Source organism: Melopsittacus undulatus, chromosome 3, assembly GCF_012275295.1.
Source record: "Melopsittacus undulatus isolate bMelUnd1 chromosome 3, bMelUnd1.mat.Z, whole genome shotgun sequence".
NCBI classification, from domain to species: Eukaryota; Metazoa; Chordata; class Aves; order Psittaciformes; family Psittaculidae; genus Melopsittacus; species Melopsittacus undulatus.
In genome coordinates this window covers 109540043-109556565 of record NC_047529.1, presented here as the reverse complement: position 1 = coordinate 109556565, position 16523 = coordinate 109540043, and positions in this window count along the sequence as shown.

Below are 16523 nucleotides of genomic sequence, written 5' to 3'. Positions count from 1 at the left end.
TTTTTTACCCTTTTTTCTCTCTCTTCTCTCCCCCCCCCCCCCCCCTTTCCTTTTGTCTTCTCAGTATTTTTTACAGACCTTAAGTAAACACCTGAAATAATTTCTTACTTGGAGCAGGTGCAAGATGCAATAGCACAATTCCTCAGTAATCAAAATCTGAATTCTCTCTAAATTTCTAGGGTTCCCATTACTCCCCTCAAAGCTCCTAAAAGCAAATGCCATTCTGTGCTTAAATGTACTGGCCAAAACCACTTGTAATCTGACAGCAAGAACGCTTAGTTCCCTGCTGCTTTGCATATTTCTCACAGAGCATTTTCCAAAACACCAGGCTAATATTGTAATAAATAACTCCCCACTTCTAAAGAAAAGGAGAAAGAAGGCATCCATGCTTTTGGCAGCAGTGGATGCCAAAGGGAAAAGATACAGAGCTCAAGTCTCTAAACATGTTGAAGAATTACTTTCCCTCCCAGGTACATGTGTGCATGATGAGACACTAAACACACAGATTTTCCTAACATGGACATATATAATGGAGGGTTTGGGGGGGGGTTTCAATGCTCGTGTTGATGAGGCTATATAACTGCTACATTATTTTCCTAGATACATGCCTGTAGCAATGGAAAGTGTCTATGCTCCTCTCCTTGTTTGTTACATGAATAGACCCATCAATCTGCTCTGAGTTAGCTGATAAGAAAACATCTCAATGTAGCTGAATTCTGCTGCATCTCGAACATCAAAAAAAGATTTCAAAAGGAATAAAAAAAAAAGAAAAAAAAAAGTGGAAATCAGAGCAGCTGTTCCAGGGAAATATTAGTATAGTGGTCGCAGGAAAATTTACAGAGCAGATCTGCTTTAGGGCAAGAAACAAAGATAGATGTAACTTACATTCTGCCTCTTCTGAATAATTAAAAGTCATCTCAAACTGCAGAGTAAATGCAGATGGCAAAGTCAATGTACCATTTATCTCCAGAGTTTATTCCTTACTGGAGATATCATTCCCAAGGATTTTTTAATCAGTCTTTAAAGGCAGAATGGACAGCGTCCTACAGAACCAACCCTACACTGTAAGGGATATTTACAGGTGCTAAGTGGCAATAGGATGCTCCAAGTGTGCCAAGCTGCCATGCTCTACAGACATGAAGTGAGTGCTCTTGTGGGTTATGTGGAGCTACACCCTCAAAAGAAAAGAGGGCAATTGGTGTCTCCAGTCTGAAATTACCTGTGAAGTTTAACTTACCACCTTGTTTCCTTTATTTCTGTGACATGATCCAAAAATAACACATCAATGTCTGCAATCACCCGAGAAAGACCAGAAAAACTGGGACCACAAACTACACAAGAGTGAAATATGATGAAAAAGGTCAAACCAAATATATCATTTGAGGTTGGGGGGTGGGGAATAAGGCTATCAAGATATATGGAAAGCTATTAGGTCAGTGTGTAGTACGAATATAAACCCCCAGCTGGACTGGTGCATCCAGAACCACAAAGTGCCATTGAAATCAAAGGTGTTCCAAACTGACAGAAAGGTCTGCCTAGAGGGATTTGAATTAAAGATCAAGACCTTGTATTTTAAGCTGACATCTCTCAGGAGAAAACTCCTTTTACTGAGGACCATAATGACTAACAGTGGTGTGTAGGCCATGTTTTAGCATATCAGGTTAGCACAGGAGGTCATGTCCACTGTTTCACAACCTGTACTGTATTAGAATATTTTTCCCTCTGTTCCTGCCAGAGCAGACATGAGAGGCAATTTATGTTGCATTCCGCAGTGTAATATGACAAGACAGCCAAAATCCTGTTGTCTTTACTTTTCTGCCAGCACAAGTTGGACAAGTAAAAAAGCTTTGATTGATGCCCCCCCCACTTGACATCAACACTCCTTCAGGTTACATTTTCTTTCTCGTGTTTAATTTGGCATGGAACCATCCAGCTCCAAGAGGGCAGCTGGAAAGAGGCACTGTGGTGCAGACACAGGACCAGCTCCCACAAGAAGCTGTGCCCCCAGCTGAGACAAGAGGTCTGAAGAAGAAAGAGGTCCCACAACACAACAAATTGCCAGTAACTTGGAGCCTATTTCTAGTCCTTCTGATTTCAGACTCTACAAAACAGCCTGGAGAAGGCTCAGAGGAGACCTTACAATACCTAACAGCTGCCTAAAAGAAAACTGAAGAGGAGCTTTTGGCAAGGGTGGGTAAGGACAGGACAAGGGGGAATGGCTTTAACTTGGCAGAGGGCAGATTGAGATGAGACATTAGGAAGAAATTCTTCCATGGGAGGGTGCTGAGGCCCTGGCACAGGGTGCCCAGAGAAGCTGTGGCTGCCCCATCCCTGGCAGTGTTCAAGGCCAGGTTGGATGTGGCTTGGAACAACCTGGTCTAGTGGAAGGTGTCCCTGCCCATGGCAGGGGCTGGAACTGGATGAGCTTTAATATCCCTCTCAACACAAACCATTCTGAGATTCTATGAAACACTATAAACCCAGGTTTTTTAGCCAGAGTAAGCCACTTTAGTGTTTCCACATCCAGTTCTTGATATGATGTTGCATTAATTTATGAAAGAAACAACAAAGACATCTCCCAAGCATTTACTGTGCTGGAGAATGGGGCATACCTGATATCGGTCTTCCAGCATACATTGAATCAATAGAGTGCTGGAGTAAACACACTTTTACTTCTCATTTTTTGACTTAATGTGCTGAATCGTTATTATTTATTTCTTCAAATGTGTCATAATTTCCTGCTAAAAGCAGAAATTAGGGTTAGAAATTTGATCATCTGGATAGTTACATCCAGTATTTATTCCAAAGATTTCACTAATATCTAATGAAGAGTGCAGGATTGAGTGCGTGTTTCAATGAGGAAGGTGTTATCACTATAAAAATGAACATGCCTACAAGCCTGGCATTTGTTTGGCTTGAATGTTCAAAAGAAGAACCTTTCACATTTGATTTCTTGAATGCTCAGATGGAAACAGGTTAAAGATCTTTGCTCCTTAGAGAGTGGGTGATAAAACACACGTCAAACACACTGCACGTTTTATACATCTCTTCATCTGTACTCCAAAAATCAGCTACTGCCCCTTCAAAAGCTTGAGCACTGTGTCTCAATCACCACAATTCCCAGTTACTGCATCTCTGCCTTTAGATATGAACTGTGGTGTTGATGTTTATGCCTACACTGGCTGCTTCAGTGCTCTGTGTAAGGGAGCCCTGCAGTTCCCTGCCCTCCCAGCACACAAAGAGGAGCTTCCATACCAGCCTGCAGCTATCTAATCCATCCTGGAGGCTGAGAAATATTCTTACTTCCCTGTGATTTTCCACAAAGCCTCCCAAGAAGCTGTAGTTTACCCTATAAACCCACTATCACAGAGGAGATCTCTAGCTATAGGTAGCAGGTTGAAGCACATAAATACCACCCCTACAACACACATAGTAAATAAGTCCAGCAGGAAACAGGCTGTGGAAAGTGGGCAGTTGTCACCCACATGAAAACCAGAGACAACAGCAGCAAAGTAATGGACCAACTATAAAAAGTGAGGGAAGAATAAATTTCCAGTACTTCAACATGTGCTTTGGTTCATTTCAAGGAGAGAAGAAAAGCAAGCTAACACCCCAAAAAAGCCCTAACTGGTTTACCCCTTTCCACTAAACAGCAGTGATTTAAATAAAACTCTGTAACCCATTACTGAAACTATTATATCACTGCAAAGCTGCATCGTGCAATGGGCCTAAGAGCCATCTGCTTGATTTCCCTTTCAGATCATTATCAAAAGACATTTTTAATGTTCTAGCCTAACTAGTAAAGACTTTTGAGTTTCAGCCAGTAATAAGGTGTCAGTGCCATGCATAATCCTTCCTCATGCAAAAACAACCCCGCTTTTAAAGTTAATAGTGTCTGAAAATAGAGCAAGGAAATGAAACTCTGGAAATTAAACCCTCAGGGCATCCCAGAAGTAGCACAGCTGATCCAGACATACCTCTCTACCTGTACAGGAGGCATGGGTTGGATAATGCTCATCTTATTGTCATCAACATCTGTACACTGAGGTCCATGCTCAGCAGGCTATGCAGATGAGGCAAAACTGATTCTTCCCATCTAAGACTTTCATGGAAGTATGCAAGCACACATTACATGCCTTCTGTTCAAATCAGAGAAGAAATAATTAAATTCAAGTAGCATGCAGAATATCTCACAGATATTTTCTTGTTAAGCATTACTACAGAAAAGCTAATGGAGGAAAAGCTTTGGGGAGCTTGAAACACTGTTTTGCAGCCCACAGACATCAAAGTTGCTGGACATTAGTGTGTGCTGTTGGACCATTTAACAAGCACCTGCATGGTCTTTCAATTAAATGGAACAGAGTTTGAGTCCTCCGCTGATTAACCTAATCATACCAGGACATGATATTGTGAATCAGCAGGATTAACATGCAGCTCTTCTGAACCACGTTCCATAAGAGACTTTCAAACCATACACATAAACATTTAATTACATGCCCCCACAAAGTAAATAGGTATAATTAAACCAGTGCCAAGCTTCATACCTGAACCCAGACGCAAAGGGCATAGCTCAGTGTTTTCTCCTGCAGATCCCACTCACACACTGACGAGCATGTTTCCGTGGCCAAAGATTCCAGCTGGTGTTGTGAGCAGGAATGACACCTCTCACTATTCACACTGTATGGAGACCAAGCCTCACCACACCTACGTTGAGTATAAAACATCAACCCCATAGCCAGTAAACAGTGGGAAGAGACTACATTTTATATGGGCAAACTACCCACTGGCTGTGTTTCTCTGATTACAAGTGAAATGTCCATGACCAGGCTAACGCTGCACATTTATCAGTTGATTCCATTTAGTTAAATGGAAAGAAAGGTGCACCAGCCAGATCAGCTTTATTCACTGTAACTAATCCCATTTTACACTCAAATAGGGCCTTAAATCCCAAGCAGCTTCAAAGAATTTAGCAAACTTCATAAATTGTGCAACAGGCCAAAGTGCCAGCTTCCATAACCTGGCAAATAAGGAGTGACACTGGCAGACACAGAACAGCTTATGCCAAATATATGTACACTTCATACATCTATAGGTGTATCCATAGGTATGAGCTTCATTCAGCTACTGCTTAGCAAGACACTGGAAGATGCAGTCACAGTTAAAACCAGAATTGAAAAACCCCCATCCCCACCCAGTGATTTCAGGACACAACTTAAGAAGGAATCTGGCTGCCATGCCTGGATCTATTCTGCTCCTCGGAGCAGACACACTCAAAACCTCAGCTTTATCCATCACCAGCACTTTTGAAGGCCCCACCAAGTGCAACTGTTCAGTTCCCACCCTGAAAATAAAGCTTTTGAGATTAAGTATTTTCTTTAAAAATGACACATCTTCCTCAGTGCCAGAGAATGACAAACGCCAAAACACTCTGTGATGCTTTTGGTTTAGCATGTGATTACCAAGGTTTCTCACTGAGCAGAGGCTGGCTAAATTCTCAAACCTCTGGGACAGTTCAAGGACTTTGGCACTGTGATTTTGTTGTATTTTCCAGTCTGGTTGATTACCACTTAGCATAAATGCTGGAGACTGCATCATGTTTAGTCAAAAAGACCCTAACCAGATAGGTGGTTGTTTGAAGCTGTCATTTCAGTCTTAAAGGATGTCCTGGTGTACATTTGCAGTATTGCAGGGATCCTAGTGTCTAAGGAAGATTGCTTCCTCTCACCTGACAATTATCTACCCCCCCATCACAAACTCAGGAAGACCCAAGAGATGATGAGAGGGAACCTTTGAAACCAAAGGCCTCCTGGTGAGTGAGGAAACACATATTATTCCTAGATGATGGGTATAAGAAGAAGGCACAGGTTTTATACACTGCTTGAGTCAACGTAATACATTTTAGGACTGGACAAAATGCAAACCATTTCTTTCATTCATCATTTACCTTCAGAGAAGGGAACACTTGTGCCTGTTCAATTAAAAAGAAATAAAAAAACCCCATAGTTTGATTAGAGTATGTGCAGCCCTGCCAAAGTGAGTCTTGCAGTCATTTTGTACATCGAATAACATATCAGCCTTTTATTAAGTCCATTACATTTCTTAATTTGTTTTAGGCTGTGTTTTCTTCCTTGTTATTGTTTTAAATTCACAAGGGATAATTTTAAACTAATCTTCTCATCTTTTTCAGCAAACCCTCATCAATAAGCACTGAAAGGATGATTAAAATATCACTCCATGTAGAACAAACTAAGTCAAAATTACTGTGGGGAGTAAATTACCCTAACAGAGATGTAAAGTCAATGCCTTAATTTTATGAAAGATTTATTATTAAAAGAAAGTACTCCTAGCCCTGTAAGCAGGTCTTGGTCCAAATAGCTATTTAAACAGACAGATGACATGCTTTGGTCTAATATTTCTTTATCCACAGGGAAGGAATAACTCAGCAGAGAAAAATGGTAATAGCCTTTTATATATATATATATATATATATATATACATAATATATATAGTAGGTATATAGGTCCAAGTGTCCTTAACACCTGTATTTGTCTCTCCTGGCCAGCCATACCTTCCTGGCATCCACAAGGGCTAGATAACCTTCTGATTGCTGCTCACCTTTGACTACCACCTTAAGACATGAAGCTGCAGTGCTGTCTCCAAAGCAAAAAGCTCTGGTGACAGAGACATGGGTGGGTTCCCTCCACCACCAGAGCTGCAGTGGGGTGCAGACATGTACAAGGCAACCTGAGCACTCACTGAGGTTGAAGATTACTATCTCAGTGTGATGAACCAGAGGAGCACTACCAGGACTAGTTGCACCTGGTTTTCATGGCCCTGCAGCCAGACCTGCTGCCTATATTGGCTGCAGAACTGAACTGCAGGTTCAAAGCTTCACGTGGGGCTTGGCTCCACTTGACTTTGGAAGGCAGATTTCAAGCATATAAATGGACAGAGCTTATCACCTGACTGAACTGGAGCCTCAGGTCACAAACTCTCCTCTAAACTAACAAGTACTTTAATTACTACATAGACTTTTGCTTTGAGCAACCTGCTCAAGGAAGGTGTCCCTGCCCATGGCAGGGGATTTGAACTAGATGAGCTTTAAGGCCCTTTCCAACTCTAAGCATTCTATTCACTAGCTCTTTTTACTATATGCCATGTTTTCTGGGGAGTTGGATGAATTATAAGAACTGGGATGTCAGCAGCTGAATTAAATACAAAGTAACTAATAAACTGCAAGAGGAAACTGCTTTTTTTCTTGGGTTCATTCCGACCCATAGTTGAGTTACAGTGCCTTTAGAGACTATACAAGTTAAAACTGCAAAAATTAGGCTAAAATCAGCCCTAACATTTAGAATTGCCTCCCTGAGAAAAGCATAAGGCTTTTAACGCAGCAGTAAAAGGTGATCACACCAGGCTTGCAGTTACGTACTCAAATCCAGCCTGCAGTGATGTGGTTGTACTGGCTCTCTTCATCCTTTCATCTCTCATCAAGTGCTTTGCCACCTCTGGAGCTGATGTCTCTGCCTAGGAGCATCCCCAGAGTTAGCCAAGCTCCCAGGTTGGCTTGCAAGTCAAACTCCTCGCATTATTTTAACACAGGTTAAAATAAAGGAAGGGTAATGTGGTCCTAAAACATTCTGGCAACAAGGTTTTAAAGCTAAATGGTTCCTGGCTTCATCTTCCATTAACATCCTTGCACTGTGTTTTCCCTCCAGTCACAAGCAGGAGCCTGCAAGGCTTGGTTTTTTTTCTTTTCTGTTTGGTGGTTTGGAGGGTTTTTCCCCTCTTTTTTGTCTTTCTTTTCATTCCCTCCTAACATTTATTCTCTTGAAACACTTCCAGAATTATTGCCTGCCTAGTTGTTTACATTTGATTTATATGGAATCAGAGCTACTCAGTTTGTAAGCTTGTCAAATTAATTTCTGGAGTTAGCTACATTAACCTATGAGCTTTAGGGGTGTTTTTAATTCTTTAATCTGGATGTGAATACTTGGATCCTGCAGCTATTCCAGCATAATATCCTTAGCTAAATTCTTTAAAGATGCCTCATGTATTCACATTTCTTCCTGGTTCTAACTAGGTGACAAAAAAGGATCAGTTTTACCTGTCCTTGACTGACGCAAAATGACACACCTTGAAGTTTAATATTACAGCCTCTTGGAACTACATTGTTTCACCCATTCAGCTCTAATGCATCCTTCTTCATTCTGCTGCACTTAACATGTATTCATAACAAGAGAAATCCAAATGACCAATATATTTCCAAATCCTGCCAGCCACTGTGTTCAGAAACTGACCAAGTGCTAATTTAGCCCATTAAAGAAATTCCCAGCAGACCTTTCTTTTGCTATTATGCATTCAAACAGGTTCTTGTGATGGACAGTTGATAGACACCTAGGGCTGGACTGACTCAAACACTGTCGAATACCTATTGTGGCAAATCATTCTACAGGATAAAGGCAAAAGGTATGGCGGCCAAATAGCAATTTGTTGTTAAATTCCTTGCCCTTTCAGTTACTCTTATAGTGCAGGAATGACAGTTAATCTGTCAGTTTCTTGGTGGTGATTAGGGACTTTAATCCTGCAGAAGCAGAACAGTTCCCCAGGCTGTTCCTGCCTCCTACCAAACCACTGGACCAAAAAGACAAACCTTGTCCCAGGAGACCACCACCACCCTGGTTAAAGCACAGGAAGAGAAGTAGACCAGTTACATATTGCAGAGCATAGAATCATAGATTAGTTAAGGTTGGAAAGGACTTTAAGATCATCTAGTTCCAACCCCCCTGCCATTGGCAGGGACACCTCACACTAAACCATGTCACCCAAGGCTCTGTCCAACCTGGCCTTGAACACTGCCACTTGAACACTGATGGAGCATTCACAGCCTCCCTGGGCAACCTATTCCAGTGTCTCACCACCCTAACAGTAAAGAATTTCTTCCTTATATCCAAGCTAAACCTCCCCTGTTTAAGTTTTAACCCATTACCCCTTGTCCTGTCTCCCCAGGAGAACCAAAAAGAGAGCCACAGTGTTCAGTGCTTGTACCACAGTGGTGGGCTTACTCCTGTTCTCCCCTTTTTGCTCCACATACATGTCCCCTGCCCCAAGAACATTGTCTCCAATATATTGAATTTCTCCCACTCTCCTCTGTGGAAACAGTTGCAATTCATTTATTTATTCAACAAAGTCTGCTGCTTCTGTTACAAAATTACCCTTTCCATCTTGCAGAATCCCCATTGCCTCATTCACTTGTTATTCTTTATCCACTTGAAGTCTCTTTTACCTCTTGTCCAATTTTCATTTTACCCTCTATCACTGCCACTCTCACTCCTCCTTTAATATATTCGTTTATTCTGTAATCTTTTCAGATCCCCTTTGAGTCTGATCTTTCATAATTCACATGTTCTTTGCTGCCCCTCTTCCCACTTGAAAGTCCCTGTTATTTTTACAGCAAAGCCCTGCTCTCATCCCAGTACAATGGCAAAACTCCTATTGATTTCAGTGAAAATGGGGCTCTTGGAGTATTTATGGCTTTGCACAATACATAAGAGCTGGGGGGGGGTGGGGGGGGGAGACAACATAATTAAGCAATACAGCATGACAGACTGTGTCACACTGCTGATGAATGGGTGCGCAGTGTGTGTAATAAACGTGAGCCTCCAGCACACCCGAGGTGTACATTAATCAGCCCTATTGTACAACCTGAAAACTCTGATGATTATGAAACAGGTATTTAAAACATTAAAATGCCTTTCTCTTTAGAGGTAGAAATCATTAATCAGAGTGGAGATCTAGTCTCATGTCCACAACTATCAGGCTGCTGTGACTTTGCATCACTCCATGTTGCAGAAATAAAGACAGGATACTGCATTTAGTTTAAGTGGACAATCTATTTACCTTATGTCTTTGTCACCATGTGGGGGTCAATATGGTCATGGTGGGGATCAGGTAACATCTCTAGATGATTCTATGATCCTATGTACACCAATGGGGCACATCCTTGTCACCAAAGAAGATGGTGGCACAAGTATCACAAGTGAGGGAGTCGATGCACCATCCCTGGGAACATTCAAGGCCAGGCTAGATGTGGTTCTGAGCAACCTGATCTAGTTGAAGATGTCCCTGCTCATTGCAGGTGGTTGGACTGGATGAGCTTTGAAGATCCCTTCCAACCCAAACTATTCTGTGATTCAAAGGAGCCTCCACAGCCAGCATGCTCTAAGTTCTAGGAAACACCACAGAGCAACAGTCCCCACAACACCTGCCTGTAGGCCACCCTCCACCTGCCCAGAAATAGAATAGGACCTTGCTCATATGGCAGTGCAGTCAAAGGGGTCTGTATGTGTAGCATCCTGGGTGGCTTCTATCAGAAGACAGTAACCTTCCCACTGGTTGCAATACCAAGCAAATAAGGCCCATCTGCTCTCTATTTTGCTTTTTCTGACAACCTTAGTCATAGCTCCTCCACAAGAAACAGATAATGTACTAACTGCTCACCCACCTCACCTGAGAAGAAGCCTGTCTGAAGCCAGGGTGGGCTCATTCATTCAAGGAGCACCCACTGATTGCTACAATAGGTCCCGCCTCATGCCACCAGTCAAAGCAAACATGTCCCATCATACTTATATAAGGTTCTCTGGTCACGGTGGGGTGAACTCAGGAAGGTGCACTGAGTATGACCATGCTCCAAAACCAGGCACTGCCTGCACTGCTTTTTTTGCACAGGACAGAACTGATAGCTGCTTCCAGAGTCAATCACCATGGGTCTTCAATTTATTAAGCTGGAAATGACAACCCTGCTGAAATAGTATCAGGCATATTTTGCACTAAGGATTATGTAGGGTACCTCATCTCATTTGCAAAGCCCAGCACTGTGTGCTCCTGCTGACTCCCTGCTCTTTCCACTCACAGCCTTTGGTGCATTTCTGAGCAGTTGTCTTCAGATTCCCAATTTAATACTATTTTCCTGTAGCCTTAGCCTCCCAGATGCCTGTGGATGGCCAGACCTCCTACCACCTGCATGTTTCCCTGCGGCGACCTGCGGAGGAGGGAATCGAATAACAGGTAACAGTGAGACTGCAGGCACAGCATCTGCCATAGCAACTCCCCAGTCCTGGCTGCACTCCAGGATACTTCATAACAAACCCCTTTCTCCCACCTTCCTTCCACTTCCCACCAGACAGGATGTGCTCGGATGGTAAGAGAAGCTGAGACCTGCACCCCATCACTGAGGGCTGCATTGCAGTCACTGATGTCCCAGATTGTTCTGCACTAAGTTGTTAGACCTCCTGCTGTGAATCAGCTTTTTGAGTACTGAACAAGACAAATAAGAAACAAGTGATAACTGGAACATCAGAAACAAGTCAAGAAGCAGATCCCACTCAACAGACACCAAAGTTCTCTGTCGTCCAGTACTTCTACCCAACACAGAGCGATGCAGAAGACCCAGTCCTCCAAATTCCCCACTTTACTAAACAGCTTCTTTCTCTCCATTTGCATTGAGAAGGGCAGCTTGGTGCTATGTTTGTTTTCAATTTAGGTCCCACGCCAACATGTTCCAAAAGTGTTGGCATTTTCATTTTGTTCAGCTTAATGGAGGGTGACTCAAACCTTAAGCTGTTTGATTTTGGAAAGCAAATCAAATACGCGGTGCAGCAGAGGGTGAGGCATGCTGCAGCTCTCCACCAGATATCTATTTAAAAGCAAATTTCTGTTTCCTTTCCAGAACAATCCAGTCTCTGTTCAACTGTGTTTTATCTGCCCGTTTCCTTTCTGAAGAGACCTACCACAAACTCCAGACATGCAATAGTTTCATGTGCCCACCCTCTTTTTTTAATCACAACTAGGTTCTTCAGACTACTTCAAAGCCAAACAGGCACAAGTCCCTAAATACTTCCTAGGACTGCCACGTAAGCATAGCCCGAACAGCCATAGAGAACAGTGAGAGGCCCAAGGCTCTCATCCGGAGGTGTTCTTCCTTGCGCTGCAAAAGGAGCAGAAAACCTCACTTGGGCCTCAAGACCTTTTGCATGCACAGTGGGGTGTCTGCAAGTTAGGTGCTGATGGACCCCACTCCATCAGTCCTTTTGCTGTCACATTATAGGTCTGCAGCTGGTGGTGACTTGTCATTTTGGTATTAGTTGGCTGCGGAAAGCTATAGTACATTTAACTATGCTGGATCCCAAAGATTTTTGGCTTTATCTTTTCCCCCCCTGCCATGTGCGAACTACAACATTCTGGGGAAGCAGTGGAACATGCACCAGACATTTTGTATCTAAATCAAAGCTCACCCCTTTCATCAGGAGGAGGAATACTCTAGAAGAAGAGCATGTACTGCAAGCAGAAGCAATAATTTAAGTATTTGGTTGTTAGAGCTGAATTTAGCAATATAGGAGAAAACAAAATAGAGTATTTCATACAAAACACAAAATGAAATAGAGGGTTTCTAGGACCCAGCAGAACTGTACAATTCCTAAATCATGTAACCAGCTGGCAGCTCTGTAGTTGTTCAATACCAGTAGTAAAATTTGCCACAATGTCTATAGGCAGCACAATATTGAAACCCTCTTCGGAGACCCTGCTCTTGGCACAAAGAGGGCTGCACACCCTGGACACAACCATGGGTGCTGGGAAAATCAGTGATAACTTCAGAGATACCTATAAAACCACTGTGACAGAACGAATGTAAATCATCAGAGGTATGTAATTTAAGTGGCAGCACAGGATGAGGGAAGCAACTTCAGCTAGAATTAGATCTGGGGGGATTAAATGAGAAGCTCCACTGAATAAGACAAATTCTGAGCATCCCTTTGTTCAGCTTTTACCTATCTAATCTGAAAACCTCAAACATTTTCAAAGCATTCAATTTTGATTTGGGGTTTTGTTTTGAGGGTTTTTTTAAACGTGAGTGAATCACTCTTTTGGCTGTGACTCCCTGATCTCCAGCTAGTAAGAAAACTTCTGAAGTTTTTGTAGTAAATAGCTTCCAGCAGAGAATGATTAGCATGAAAATTGATTGTGTGATTTGCTATAGTATATGGTAAATGTTTTCCGCAACTAAGTAAGAAGAGCATGATCTTACTCTGTGGGAGGGTTGGTTAACTGCTCAGAACACACCAGGGAGGGGAAAAAAAACCCAAGCCTGATGCTGTTAAGAAATTGTAAAGTACTAAATAGCTTTTTCTCTTTGCACTGCAGAAGGTCAGAATGACCTAACACTGCTGTAGTAACGTTTTTAATCTGGACAGTGACAATTACAGGTACAATAGGGAGAGTTCTTCCCTGTGAGGGTGCTGAGGCCCTGGCACAGGGTGCCCAGAGAAGCTATGGTCGCCCCATCCCTGGCAGCGTTCAAGGCCAAGTTGGATGGGGCTTGGAGCAACCTGGTCTAGTGGAAGGTGCCCCTGCCTGTGGCAGGGGGTTGGAACTTAATCTCCAAGGTCCTTTCCAACCTAAACCATTCTATGAGTTTATGAATACATTTCCACCTTTAATAGGGAGAGAAAACACCACATTTTGTATTAGTTACACTTTTAGTACCTAACAGTCACTCCTAGCCACTGGTGACCTTCAGCCATCCATGGGACCAGTGGATGGGGCACAGTGTTTCCACCTGACCTGCTTCAGCTCTTTTTCTGAGCTCTCACCACCTTACAGTGGGGTTGTGCTTTGTATGTTCAGTGAGGTTTATCTTATAAAAATGGAGCTATCCTCAAACGCACAATAAACTGTTAATTACCTCCCAAACCATATTCCTCACTCCCACATCCTTTCACCAAATTGGTAACAAGCCTGCCTTCTGCTTACCAAATACACAATTAGAAACTCACATCGTACATCTGCTCAGCCCGTTTGCTTTAATAAAGACGACATTTTAGAGGAACAGCTCCCATATTGTCATTCAGAACAAATATGCAAAATTAAGAGCATATTCCAAGATCTTTGCAGACATGATTCCATTTTCTGTGATGGAAAGAGACAATTTCAGAGGAAACAAGCAGGGCATTTGCCTGGGACCCCAGGGAAATGCACAAACTCTCTATAGTGCCTGTGATAGAAGAAAACCCATCTGTCACAGGTCTCCATTTCTTACAGTGCACAAATAACATGATTTCAGCGGAGGGGAGAGGGGAATACCTTTATTTCCTTATACATGGTGCAGGCACTGAGGAGGGGGAGAGAAGGGTTAAAGGGTCAGAGTACAGACTAACTCATGACACATTTTCTTTTCAAGGTGGGACGGATGATCTCAACAGCACATCTTTTGGGTTGGCCATGCAAAACTTCAGCTCATTTCAATATGCTGTAAGATATGCTGTAGGGATAAGATTTTTGGTAAGCAGATGAGAAGAAATAGTGTTTGCTGGCAAAACTTCAGCACACACAGATCATTGCATACAGCCATATATGCCCTTAAACACGTTACTAAACTGCACTTACAGAGGGATAACTTTAAGCTCTAAATAGTAAGCTGTAGTAATTCAATGCAAAGCTTACTGGGATGCAGTAAGCTTTAAATACTTTGCTGTAAAGGTGTGTTTGTTCAGAATGGGGTTATCTGAGGCAAAAGTCCCTGTCTCAGGGTCCATACACAAAGAGTACCATTTACTTACTGCATAGGCAGTCATTTACCTCGAAAGGTCATAAAAGCTCCAATTTAATTAGCAAAAGCCAAACTGAAAGGATTGGACTCCAGAGCACTTTGATCATGACTTTGGTCCCACTGACTTTCAGAGAGATTTTCCACACGTGCTCAAAAAAACCCCAATGAAAAAGAAAAACCATAATCAGTGCTCCAGAGAGCCAATGGGAAATCGTGGGTATGATTTCCCTGCCTGGTTTTTCATTTCATTTACTCTTCTATAGCTGGTGATATCTATTCACTAACATTATCCTCCTTTCTGCTTTAATTTGGGCTTAGAGCCTTCTTAAACTGATTTTATGCTTACTTCAAAAACTGTGCTCCTTCCAGCAACAGATAGCTTTTACTGGGAGCATTTCCCCCAATGACTTTTTAATCTTCCTACCCTTGACCTTTCAGTTCAAAATATTAAACAAATCACAAGCTGTAATTCTTATTTATTAGACCATTAAAAGCCAAACGCACCTTGTTCCAGAAGGTAGGTAGGAAAATGAGAGCCCAAAGCAAGAAGGACTAGATAATTACAATGCAAAACACCAAAAACAACTGAATCATTCTTGTGACATTTTCCATTCTTGTTACATTCTTTGTAATTAAAACAAGGTGTGGGAAACTTCATTCCTCATACCCAAGCTTTGTGTGATTTCAGTTACATGCTACATTACTTTGAGGTTTTTCAATATCTGGAAGTTAAGGCAGCTAGCCATTTCCCTCAATTTCTGATTGCAGACTCAACAACCCAAGGGAAACGAACAAAAAGCCAAACTAATGGACACATATTTCTTAAGAAGAGCTGATGTGATACCTGGCTGCTGAGGAAAGCATTTTAAGATCGAAGTCCAAGTCCCCAGCCTTTATAAATGCAAAGATATGGGAAAATTCACACCATAGCTCTTCTGTGCACCATGCCCATTAAAAGGCAGCACACAGAAACCCAACAGGTCAAATGTCTAGGAAAAAACCCACAAACTTCCAAGAGCAAGAAGTGTAAGAACTGCACCACAACTGCAAGACTTGGCAGCATTGATGGTATTTTACATGAAGAACCTATTAGAACAGGACAATTTCTGGTGATAGATATCACAGTGGTTTCCTTCCATTTCTTCCAGTGACTATGTTTCAGACAAGAAAAGCCACATATTAATTTACCTTTCCATCTATTTTTAAGTTCAAGTGGGCTGTAGAGAGTTTGAAAGGGCCTCATATATCAGAGATACTTCCATGTTCAACACCACTGAATAGCACCATTCATTCACATGCTTCTGCTCAACCACATTCCTATATGAGGGGCTGCAGCATATTGACATGAAAAGCTAAATTTTGAGCTATTGTCCAAAAGGCAAAGAGCACATGTTGGTGAGGAAGTGATGACATTCAACTACAAGCCAAGGATATTTAAGTGTGACTTACGAGTACAAAATCAGAAGGTGAGAATAAAAAGTATATTTAAGGAAGGTCTTTACCAGTTATTTTTCTTTGCAGTGGAAGAACCATGAACTTTCTCAGAACTCATACAACAGCCCAAGGTGATGAAGAGCAGATACACAGGCAGTGGCTGGGTATTTCACCCTTGTTTGGCAGAGAAAGGTCAGCTAACATCCTGATACAGCATACATTAACAGCAGGAAAGTGAAAACTCTTCTTGTGGCATGTTTCTTAGCTGAAGAAAGTTTTATGAGGTTTGCTGTTATTGCTTGTGTTATTACTATTGGTATCTTGACAAAGGCATTAAAAGACAATGAAGGGGCTCATAGGCAGGGAGAATCCAAGCAACATTTTCACTTGACCCTTGGCTGCATGAAACCTGTTCTTCTTAGGAGACCTTCTGGCTTTTCAAGGTTACCAAGTTTTACAGCCAACCCCCTGTAATAAGGTGAAG